The sequence below is a fragment of the Spermophilus citellus genome (assembly GCF_964194105.1).
Source record: "Spermophilus citellus genome assembly, chromosome: 1".
NCBI classification, from domain to species: Eukaryota; Metazoa; Chordata; class Mammalia; order Rodentia; family Sciuridae; genus Spermophilus; species Spermophilus citellus.
In genome coordinates this window covers 205,165,437-205,178,716 of record NC_138182.1, presented here as the reverse complement: position 1 = coordinate 205,178,716, position 13,280 = coordinate 205,165,437, and positions in this window count along the sequence as shown.

The following is a 13,280-nucleotide window of genomic DNA, read 5'->3' as shown; positions in this document are numbered from 1 at the left end:
TTTCTTCCCCGTCTGAAATCCCGTACTCAGCCCGGGGGTCAGTGCGGGCTAGGCTGGCAGGATTCCACTTCGTGGCAACCACTTATCTCCCTGCTTGCTAGTTAATCCCTTGTCTGCAGCGCCACGCCTCTGTAGCCGCGGGGCAGGCCGCGCGAATCACACAGCCTGGATCTCTGGGGTCACACCATTGTCTTTTGGGATCCCCAGCTCTCTATGGTTTTGATTTTTTCTGTTTGTTTACCCCTCCCCCGGCGCTGGCTAGACAAGTTTTGTTTTGGCTGCTGATGGGAGGGGGGGTTGAAGGTCAGGTGCCTCTAATTCTCCCTTAGTCTTTATGCAGGCTCACTGTGATACTCCCTTCCCCTGAAAGTCTAGGAGAGAATTTATGCGAAATCCCCCTATGTATGGGGGCTGAACTGAGTGACACACACCTGTCTTGTTTTTGCAATCTGTCAGAGAGTGGCGGTGGATATTTCAGCTCTCCAAGATGGTGGCCGCTGGTTGCCTTAGTGGAGTGTCCCTTGTGGGGGAAGGGACTGTACCGCTTCCTTCCCTGTCTGCAATCCCGAACTCAGCCCGGGGGTCAGTGCCCGCTTGGCAGTTGGGATACCACCATGTCCCAGGCCCTTATCTCCCTGCTTACTATTTAATCCCTTCTCTGTGGCGCCACACCTTCTGTAGCCGCGGGGCAGGCCGCCATAATCAGACAGCCTGGATCTCCGGGGTCACACCGTTGGCTTTTGGGATCCCCGGCACTGTGGTGCCACGCCTTCTGTAGCCGCGGGGCAGGCCGCCAGAATCAGACAGCCTGGATCTCCGGGGTCACACCGTTGGCTTTTGGGATCCCCGGCACTCTATGGTTTTGATTTTTTCTGCTTGCCCCTCCCCCAGCGCTGGCTAGACAGGTTTTGTTTTGCCTGCTGATGGGAGGGGGAGTTGAAGGTCAGGTGCCTCTAATTCTCCCTTAGTCTTTATGCAGGCTCACTGTGATACTCCCTTCCCCTGAAAGTCTAGGAGAGAATTTATGCGAAATCCCCCTATGTATGGGGGCTGAACTGAGTGACACACACCTGTCTTGTTTTTGCAATCTGTCAGAGAGTGGCGGTGGATATTTCAGCTCTCCAAGATGGTGGCCGCTGGTTGCCTTAGTGGAGTGTCCCTTGTGGGGGAAGGGACTGTACCGCTTCCTTCCCTGTCTGCAATCCCGAACTCAGCCCGGGGGTCAGTGCCCGCTTGGCAGTTGGGATACCACCATGTCCCAGGCCCTTATCTCCCTGCTTACTATTTAATCCCTTCTCTGTGGCGCCACACCTTCTGTAGCCGCGGGGCAGGCCGCCATAATCAGACAGCCTGGATCTCCGGGGTCACACCGTTGGCTTTTGGGATCCCCGGCACTGTGGTGCCACGCCTTCTGTAGCCGCGGGGCAGGCCGCCAGAATCAGACAGCCTGGATCTCCGGGGTCACACCGTTGGCTTTTGGGATCCCCGGCACTCTATGGTTTTGATTTTTTCTGCTTGCCCCTCCCCCAGCGCTGGCTAGACAGGTTTTGTTTTGCCTGCTGATGGGAGGGGGAGTTGAAGGTCCGGTGCCTCTAATTCTCCCTTAGTCTTTATGCAGGCTCACTGTGATACTCCCTTCCCCTGAAAGTCTAGGAGAGAATTTATGCGAAATCCCCCTATGTATGGGGGCTGAACTGAGTGACACACACCTGTCTTGTTGCAATCTGTCGGAGAGTGGCGGTGGATACTTCAGCTCTCCAAGATGGTGGCCGCTGGTTGCCTTAGTGGAGTGTCCCTTGTGGGGGAAGGGACTGTATCGCTTCCTTCCCCGTCTGCAATCCCGAACTCAGCCCGGGGGTCAGTGCCTGCTTGGCAGTTGGGATACCACCATGTCCCAGGCCCTTATCTCCCTGCTTACTATTTAATCCCTTCTCTGTGGCCCAGAATGTAAAATATTAAGAATTCACCTGATAAAATTTTAAATAATATTAACAGTTATACTATTCTAAAATATAAATTCAGAAAAATTCATTTTTCAAAAGTTTTTGTAGTTAGACTTTTGAAGTTCTCAGCAATGATGTAAATTATAAATTTAGAGAAATATTGAAGTGAAATCTTACCAAATTGTTCTCAGCACTGAACCATCTAAAATAACTTTAAATTCAAGGAATCTATAAGTTTAGCATATTGGATTTAAGAATCATTTCCTGTTTGGGGTGGTTGCATTAGCTAAATCATGCAATATTAGGACATAAACAAGCAATACCTGAAGTGACACAGTTCCTAACTGCACTTGATACACAGACCATTAGCCATTAACATTGGCAGCTGTGTTTCATCTCCTGACCACTAACTTATTGACCTAGAAAAAGCCAATGTTGACAAGGAACAGCTTACCTTGACAACAGCAAGCTCCTTCTTCACTACATTCACAATTTTCAAAAATATCTAGTGTTCCCTCTATGTCCTAGACCTAAAAGCTTGGTAGTTTCTTCTTTTTTTCTGTGTGCTTCTTATTCCTTATTTATTTTGAGATGCTCATATACTGCAGAAAGGGTCTAAATTCTATATAGGAGGGTTTAAATACCACATATTCAATTTCAGGAGATTGGGGCCCTTCACATACCTGCAAAGTGACATTAGGTACTACAATATTATAATGAGAATATGGTGATTTTCTAGGTGGTCTAAGGCTTTTCCCCTTTAGATGGCAATATGTCTTTTTTAAATCACATATTTGTCAATGTTCCAACAAAGTTCAACTTTGTACTTCATACAATATCTAACACGTGCTTATTTTAGTATTGACCTATGATCATTAAGAAGACTTCCCTTATCTATGGGTCTTCTATGAAGGGTCTCTTAAAGCCACTGGGAAAGCATGCTCATAGCATAGTTAATATTATGTGCATAAATGTTTGATGAAAGCAGCCACTTCTTCATGTGAAGCAATTCAGGTCACACATTCTAACAGTTTAACATTTAACTCTTGAATATCTTGTTAATGCTTTACTACTCTGCACAACACATGATCTATACATTTTCAAGAACTCTTTCTTATGACTATTAAATATTTTTTTCTGGACAAATGCAATGATCTCCTTAGGTATATGCTCTCAGTATTTTTTAATGCTCTTTATATTTTCTAATTTATGCCTACCTTTATCTCCCCCATCTAGAAGTCTTCCACCACTAATAACTATAGTACAATTCTTAGAAAGATGAAAACCTGAAAAATGAATGTAAGAACAATTTACTGGCACTATGAACAAACACATTTTCTACAACCTGGCAATGCCACTCTTAGGCATATGTTCTTGAAGTACTGTATGTATACCAGGAGAGGTGTGCAAAGATGCTCATGACAGTGAGTTTTTAGCTGTTAATAATAGCTAAAAACTGGCAATATTTCAGAATGCATTGAAAGGAAATTGGAATAGTATTCAGTAATGAACATCAATCTTATAGATTATGTAAAAATGGAAATAACTCATCAACATAATGTTGAATGAAAAACATGAGCAACATGTGTAGAATTTGACCATACTTATGTAACAGCATGTAAAACTAGGTGATATGTTGTTTAGTAATATGATTACTGGTGCAATATTAAAAATAAAAACAAAGAAGTGACATATATAAAGCTCAAAACTGGTATTTTTGAAAAGAAGTACATAGGGCTTCCTTCTTTTCTTTGTTTAAATTTTAAGATATTTGTTTACTTGGTCACATCACCAGTCTTGGATTGGTGATGCAATGATTAGGAGTAGCTAGCTAAATGTTATATCTCCTCAGAAACACAGCAATATTGAGTGCCTATGGCATCTCCTTGAGAAATCCAATCTTCAATCAGTCTGTCAAGAGCCTCTGGTGGCTTCTTTCTTTTCAAATGGATGATGGGTGCTCTTATGTCTCTGTTGTTATTTTTTAAGCAATGCATGTTTATTTTGAATTGTTTTTGTGTAGTTTTGATACAGAATTTAAAAAAAAACAGAAAGGACAAAAAAGAAATCTTGTTTTAAATATTAAGCATATACATGAAAAAATTTTGAGGATTGAAAAAATTTGGGCAAACTTAATTCCCTTAAAGGAAAAGAAAAAATATAGAATAAAAATAAAAGGGTAAAGATACTTTTGAAAGGGATAACAATGCTTTTGTAAGGGAGTATGGGAATTGATGAAGATAGGGTCAAATCACAAAAGATCAATTTGTTATTTTTCGAAGGTTTTTGAACATTTTTTTCATTATATATACATTTATGTATATATATGCATACTTACATATATATAAAACACATATATATTTCTACTAGAAAATTTAAATTGCAGAAGCAATAATTTTCATTCATTAAATGAATGAGTGTGATTCTTTTTGGACAATTATATTTGGTAGATTGGTTTAAAATTACAAATAAATAATCACAAAGAATTATCAAACTTCACATTGTATATAGAAAGCTAATTACATGCCAGGAATAGCAAAGTAGTGCTACTAAAACTGTAGTGTGCATAGAAAAATCCCACTAGGGGATTTTTGTCAAAATTTACATTTTGATTCCCTGGAGCTGGAATGCACCACCAGTTCTCTGTACCTATCAAGTTGCAACACAATGACTTTGTCTATGAACCACACGCTGAGAATCAAGGACTCAGAGCATTTTTGTTATTTAAAAATTTCAATAGTCAAAGTCATGGCACTTGTAAAGAATGAAGAGGTTTATTTGCACAGCAATTCTAGCAGTAAAAACATAGACAATGAAGATCACTTTTCAACACCTGTACATATTTAACATTGCATTTCCAGAGTGGGTATTTCATATTTTGATATAAAGATTATGTCTCCTTCTTGGGTAATATTCTGCTTCTAATGCCAGAAATTAGTGTATTTTTAGAAAATAAGTTAGAAGTTCATGCTTGTTAATGCTCAGATTCTAATATTTGGGCTAATATTCAGTTTCTGTTTCCTTTAAAAATGAATCTAATTAAAGGATTACTATGATTGGGATTTATTAATTTCCATTTGATGCACAAATTTTCAGATTGAAGAAAACCCTGTTCTGCGTGTAACTTTTTATTTGAAAGAGCTGCTTGGAAGATATGAATGGTGTTTCTTACTCTGTATTGTTTGATAAGATAGAGATAATTCTGTTTAATCCATTTTTTTTAATCTTTTGTCCTTGTGTAAGAAAGACAAATTGGGTTTCACTTTTAGTTTATTTATTCTGTCAGAGTCTGAATCAGGAGTTTAAAGTCACTGTCTGACAAGAAAAAGCCAACATCTGTTGAGTTGATTTATTATTCATGTATTAGATTTTATGGAACCTTTCCTCTGAGAGCGGAGAGTGCTTTACACATAATTCTTACACTTTCAAATACCTCTCACCAGAAACAACTATGAACATCCCAACATGAAAAGTGACAGCAAAAGAACCCAAAGAGGAAAACAGGAAAGAAGAGGACCCCAGGGCAAATGATCACAGCCTGGAACAGCAGGCATGTCTAAAGATCCAAATATTCACTTTCAGGGGCCCCTGGGGATGGTCTTCCAAAGCCTCCTGGCACCGCTGCTGCCAGCACATCCTGGCTCACCCCAGGTGCTTTTTAAAAAATATTTTTAAATTTTTTGTGGCTACCTCTTCTACACTGTGGCTTCTGATTCTCCTGTTTTAGGTGCTCAAAAAACTTAATATGGTAATGAGATCCTAAGCCCAATAAGTGATCCTTGTTCTCTACTCCTGCTGATAATAGATTTAAATTTTTTTTTATTTTATTGGTTCTTCTTAGTTATACATGGCAGTAGAATCTACTTTGATAAAGTTATATAAGCATAGGATATATCTTATTCTAAATAAGACCCCATTCTTTGTGGGTGGGCACGATGGTAGTGTTCACTTATAATCTTCTTATGTATACATATGAAAATACATGTTAGATTTATTCTGCTATCTTTCTTATTCCTAACCACCTCCTTCCTTTTGTTCCCCTTTTTCTAGTGGTCTTTGCTTCTTCCCCTTCCACCTCTTTATTGTGGTTTAGCTTCCACATATCAGAGAAAATATTCAACCTTTGTTTCTTTTGTGGATTGGCTTATTTGATTTAGCATTATATTCTCCAGATCTATCCATTTACTGGCAAATGTCATAGTCATCCTTCTTTATGCCTTTATTCTATTGTGTATACATACCACTATTTATTTATCCAATCATCTGTTGGTGGGCATCTAGCTTGGTTCCATAGCTTAGCTGTTGTGAGTTGTGCTAGAAGGTGTTTTATGCTAGCCAAAAAAGTAAAGGTTCTTAAACACAGTTGTGCACTATTTTGATTAGGGAATTCAATTAAATAATGAAACAATTGATTTTAGTTATTTTAAATAAAATAAGATTAATTAAACTAAAAGTTTCTATGAAGACTATATAGAAACAGGAAAGCAGACATTGTATGTTTTGTATTTCATTTCCATATGAAGTCATTGCTCAAAACTTAAGAATTCTAAAAAAGTTGTTTTCATGGAAATACACAATGTAATAGTGGCTACCAGAAGTTGGGAGGATACAGGAGAGTGAGAGAGGGGGAGACGCTGGCCAATTAGCACAAAGGCACAGTTAGATGAGAGGGTTACCTTTTGGATATTGATGAAAAGAATAATGAAGAACTTAACTACAAATAAGAAAAGTGAACAGTTTCCCATAGATGATGAAAGATAGAGTAGAGTTGGGCTTTGCTTTTATTTAGTGAAAATAAAAATTTGTATTCTTTGACCTTCTAATGTTATGACAACAGAAAGACAAGAGGCCTCTGGGCTGAGTTTTCTGTCTTCACCTCTGATGAAAGCTGTGTTTCCAGGAAGCCACCAAATGAATTATTTGTGTGCAATATATCACACCTCTCTTCTCTTGTTTGTGTTGAGGTGTATATCAAAGCGTGACTAAAATGAACAGGTGTGAAGAGATGAGAATCTTTCTGATATAGAGGATCTGTCTTCTTCATGGTTCGTTCAATCTAAACATGTGGAAATGGGAACTGGGAATACTAATTATTGTTTCCCATTGTTGTTGATGAGACATTTGGGCTTCAGCACTTCCCTTGCTTATAAGAACATATTTACTTGAAACAGATGTCTTCAAACATTTCACAAGATGGTTCTGGTTTTTCAATTAAGAAAAGGCCACTCATACCAACTCAGTACTTTGAATATATTTCCTTAACACTATGTAGGCCTTTGCTTTTTATACAGCTTGCTTAAATCATTTCATTGTGCTTCAGACACTTCACCTGTTTAAGAGAAAAGCAAAATCCTTTTCCTTAATATTAATTGGTAATGACATCCCCCATAGTTTGCTTGATTCCATGATTTTGGAAGACACATTATTGTCTACAAGTCCTAAGACTCTGTTCTGAGACAGTTGGAGTGTCTCAGGACTCTCTTTAAAGGTGGAATACATTCAGAGAGGTGAAATAATATGTAGAAAACAGGAAACTGGAGCAAAGCTGGAATGAAAGAGCCAAAGTAGGATTTGTGAACCTAAACAGATGGTTGGAACAGGTTGGGGAAGGAGGTGGAGCTTCAGTAGCTGGAGGAAGAGTCGATGATATAATTGGGAGCGCTTGACCATTTTTGAGCGTGGGGACGATGTGGCCAAGGGAGTGCTGGAATGTAATTTTGAGCACTGTGTGTGAATGTGTCTAACCAAAGCAGCTCCTCGACCAAGTCGATAAGGACATGAACCAGAGCATTGCCATTTTCAGTGGAAAGAAAGGAAATATGTGAAGCACATGGCAGAGGAAAATGCAATGTAGAGATTAATAGGAAGGTGAGGTATAAACTTCTTTTTAAGGATTTTTGCCTAAGATTTTAAGGAAACAAACAATAATAGAGGCATCAAGATAGATGATGATTTTGATTTTTAAAAATATTGATTTTAATATTGATTTTAACTCACGGAGTTTGAGATAAAGAAATTTCCAGAGGGAATCTGAGAGTCACTGGGGAGAAAGTTAACAATATAGATTTGGGAATTAATATAACTTTGAATATTTAAATGTAATTACTACAATAACTTTGAATATTTAAATTAAAAGACTGAGGAATATAGAAACTGGATTTTGGATAAAATGAATAGTGATCATTAATAACCATTCTCAGTCTTTTGAGAAGTAGAATTTTATCAATTGAAATCAGCGAGAATGAATATAATTTGGAGGCATAGAACTAATTTTTGCACATTTTTTCCTGTTTATAAAAGTAAGGTATGCCATTATGAAAAACTATTTAAAATGAGGAAAAATATAAACAGGTAGGTAAAAAAAAGAGCCTCAATATCACCACTGTAGCAAAAAATATTAATATTTTAAGAAATTTATGTCATTTTTAAACATACTTTCATAATTGATTGTTTTGTATTTAGTGTATTATTTTCCTCACCTTCACATAAATTTTTGTTGTGCCATTTAAAAATCTTAAACATTATTAATTGAATCTATATTAATTACTGCCTTTATTAATTTCCATAAAGAGAAATGGTTGAGTGGTCAGCTTTGGGATCAGAGGTTTCTTTAAATTTGAGCTCATTCTAAATTTACCACACACTGAAATATCACATGTAGTCAGCCACAGTGGCACATGTGTGTAATCCCAGTGACTCTGGATGCTGAGGCAGGTTAGCAAAATTGAGTCCAGTCTCAACAGCTTAGCAAGACCATCTCAAAATAAAAGGATAAAACCGGCAGGAGGTATAGCTCAGTGGTAGAGTGCTCCAGAGTTCAAATTCCAATACTACCCACCCCATACAAACAAAAAACAAACAAACAAACAAAAAGACTGTATAGTAACTGCCCTTCCTTCTTATTAAGAATTACATATTCAACTTGAGAGCAGGAATGAAAAAACTGAAGGAAATCTATAAAATGTTTGACTTCTATAGGAGTGTAAGACTTTATCTCCAGACTTATAAGTGGAAAAGGCCTCTGGATGTGTCCCTTGCAGATAACTCTACACCCAGCCCAGTTTCTGCCTCAGTGATCTAATCTGTCTACAACCTCTTGTTTATCTGGAAATGAGAGTCAGTGAATTTTGAGCATAGGTTTTTATACCCACTATTAACTTGACTTCTGTTCTGTACTTCTCATAATATCTTGGATCTTGAACTTCTGACCCTTCCTATGGGTTACCATGTTCCTTTATAATACAACATTCCTAAATTAGGAAAGCATACTGGAAACTGGTGTCCACTTATATGAATAGTGTAAAGACTGGGGAAATCCAAGAACTCTAAAAGTTCCCCTTCCACTGGAAGGGAAAATCTTTTTGTCTGCCGCAGTCTGGCTGGGCACAATTCAGGAGCCACTTGTCAAAAGAAATGAACTTTATTTTTAGAACACACACACCAAACCACAGAGCTCCTCAGGAAAAACCTTCAGAGAGGAACTGCCACCATGGCTTCCCACAAGCCTCTCCACCTCCCACACTCCTCCTGCTCTTGAGGCTGATTGGCTGGGTCTCCTGGGCAGAGCCAAAAAAAGTCCCCCAATGAGCAGCTCTGTGGTCTGAAAGGGCGGGGAAACGGCCCAATGAGCATCACCACAGAGGAGCCAATCAGTTGGCAGCTAGAAGTTTGCTGGGGCCACTGTGAGCCAATCATCAGCTGGAAGCTAGAAGTTTGCTAGCAGCTGGAAGTTTGCTGGGGCCCCTTTCGGCTGTGGTTCTCAACATTTGTCCTTTTGGAAAATGGGTGTGTGTGTGTGTGTGTGTGTGTGTGTGTGTGCGCGCGCGCGCGCACGTGATGAAGTCACAGGAAGGTAGAAAGATTTCAGCTTAGAAAATTGTGACTGTCTATCAAAATGATAGATGGAAACTATAGAACATCATAATGCCTCAGGTCATTTGGAGGAGGAATAGAAAGGTCTTTTTTATTTTTATTTTTGGCATTTCTGCCAATAATTTATGGAATTAACTGACCGAGCACCTTTTACATCTATAATTATGATGAGCTGTTCTGAAAATGTCATAAGGTGAGCCACAGCCTATTTGATGTTGTCCCCATGACCATAAAGCATTTATTTCTGACAGTTCAACTCCTTCTAAACAGGTCCCTATGATTTCTCCAGGGTTGGTATATTGCAGTAGCTTTAAAATACATATTATCCTTAAAGATGCAGTCATTGATAAATAAATAAAATAAAGGTAAAAAATGCAGTCATTGCCTTTTCCTTCACAACATTAAAGGTTAAAAGAAATTATTGTGTCTCACATACAGTTTTGGTCCTCATAATATGATAGTAATGCTCAGTTAAAACTCAGAGATGGAAGTATGTATTTTCTAAATAATGGAACTTAAAAGCATCAAACAAATCTGTTGCTGTCTGTAGTACTGATCTTCTGTCTTTAGTCAAGTGATTTGTTTTGTTTAACATTAAAGAGAAAGAAATCCTAAAATTTTGGAAAATGTAAAGTGTGATATTTAAATTTTTATTAGAAACATATTTTTCAATTCGATCTTTAGTCTTTCTTGTCATGTGATGTGACCATTACAAATTTGCTTAAGTTTCCATGTTTTTGTTTTTCTATTCGTATTATAGGTGAGGTTTGTATTTTACTTAACCTGAAGGGTGATGCTAAGTTTTATATAAGATGCCAAATATTTGTGTTCAGTGTCCATTGGTAATTATTAAGAAAGTCAGAATTAACTGTCTGGCAAACTAATAACCACTCAATAGAAAGAATACTGAATATTTGTACAGATGTTATTCAGGAGAGGTAGGGAAATTGTTTATGTAACAAAGATAATAATATTCAACAATATTAATTTTTGGTAAAATTTTCAAATATATGCAGAACTAGAATTAGACATTTCCTGAGCTTTTATACAACCATTGTTAAACAGTTACCGATTCTTGGCCAATCTTATTTAATCTACATACTTCCTAGTTCCCTCTTCTTTTGTTTTATTTTGAAACAATTATTCATATTACTTATGTAAAAAAGTAAAAAAAAATAAATTACAAGGAAATAGTATTATTATATTTAAAATTTATAATTTTTAATGTCAAATGTGACTAAATATAAGGCATTCAACTTTTTCTTTCTTCAGTTTGTTTGGATTAGGATCATGAAATCAGTACTTTGAAAATGCATGTAAATTGGCATAAATGTAAGTTCTCTTTTTTCTGTTTCTTAAAAACCTGATTGTTGAAGTAACAATGTTGTTTGATGGACTTTTCCAGTCTGATTTCAATCTTCTTGTATTAATTCACATGTTTTGCTGTCCCAGTGTCTTCTATAAATAATTGTTCAATTTAGATGGACCAATTAAAAATCCCATACTCTTAAGGACTATTGGGTGATATTGAATGTTTATTTCCAGAAAAACTTACTATCTAGCTATTTCCAAGCTTTTGGAGAATGTTGGCCTAATGGCATTCAGTGCATACCCACTGATCCTCAAACTGAGGATCAATTTGTGGTTGGATGAGAAGTTGAGAAAGCACTAGAGTGCAATTCAAATGAGAGTCAATGACCAGATGAGTCACAGAAATATCACCTTTTGGAAAAAAAAAAAGAGAATTAGTAATAGAAATGTACTGCAGTGGTGCAGGGCACATGGCACGTGCTTATGGGGGAGCTCCTCTTCAGCATGCTGAAGGAGAATATTAGCAATCTCAAGAAAGAGAAAAGTAGATTCTGTGATCTTGAAAACATGCATTGTAAGAGGAAAGCTGACTTGAATTTTGTGTAGGGAACCTGCATGAGAGAAGAAGCTCACGAAACTTTCCTGCAGATTCACGTAGTGCAAAGATAGGGAAGGATGGTAAGAGGGGCTCCATTGTCTAGGTTTAACATGTGGGAGATCAGAAACCCCAGCATTTAAAAAAAATATTCAAGACCCAAATAGCACTCTTCTCTTTGGATTGGCAGTATGCTCCCTAAGTCAATCTGCGACTGTGAGTCTGTGATACAGACCTGCTGAAAACTCAGTCTACCAAGTGGAGAGAGGTGGAGGGCATTCACATATAGAATTGATGATTCAAGTTTAGAGACAGGGAGAGGGTCCAAGTGTAAGTCAATTTCTGAGGGGAATGGAACTGAGAGTGCTATGGCAGGTTCTAGTGACAGGCTTGTACTTCATAGCCACCCACTCCAACACAAATGTTCTAGGACTTCGTTGCCCCTCCCATGCTCAGAGGAAGCCAGAGGGTTCACCTTTGTTGCAAGTAATGCAAATGTTCACCTGCAATTTCTCCTGTCTGCCTGCCTTCCTTCTTTCCTTCCTTATCTTGTTTCCTTCTTTCACTGATCTGGGGTTAAATACAGGGCTTTGCTTATGCTAGGCAAGTGTCTACCCTCAGCCATTTATTTATTTGTTTATTTATTTATTTAGAATTTTGAAAGGAATGGGAAAATGGACAGATTAGAGAAAGGGAGCAATTTTTTTTCAGTTGTTCCACAGCTCGAGATTCAAGTAACAAGTTCTCAGTGAGGTGGGTGACTGAGAAAATTCACTGAAATTTAACATTGGTGAGTAAAATAATCATAGAGGCACATAAATTCAGAAGTTTTGAACACAGAACAAGATGTAATAGATTAGAAATATGCCAGCTTTGCTGGCGACAGCAGCACTGTGGTTTCACTGGGGAGGGAGGGGTAACATGCAGAAGGAGAGAAAAAGATTGAGAATAAATTTGAAACAGAGAACCTGTGGAACAGACAGACAGGCTGATCTTCAGGGACACAGAGCCAGCGGGACAAGCTGATGGTTGAAAATGCTTGGAATCTCTCAGTAGGCCAGTGGAGAGTTGAGGAGGGAGCCATTTGCAATTGTCCCTTGTAGTTTCCAGTGTCAGGAAATTGTGAGTTCACAAAAAGCATTGCCAGCTTGTTCCAGCAAATTCCTGCCACACTCAAGGATGTGCTTAGTCCAGTGTGACTGAAACAGGCATGAAGAGGATTGTGTTATGGGGTTCCAGGCTAGGGATTCCAATGGGAAAGAGGCTTATCATCTCTTTGTTTCCCATTGTCCATGCACCCAGCTGTGGAGAGGCCAGATACTGGTCAGACAGGCATGTTAGAAATGTTTAGATTATGTAATTCCTGTTCCCCGCTACTCATGTTGTTATGGTGGATGGCATAGTTGACACCTGCTGTTTAATGCTAAGTCTGGTTCATGGCTTTTTATTGTTGCGCTGATGTTAAATGTTGACCCCCTCCCCATTATTTTTCTTTGTGTTGCAGTTAGTGTCATAGATGTCACAGGAGACAGCAGACATTTATTTTAAGCTTGTGTGTT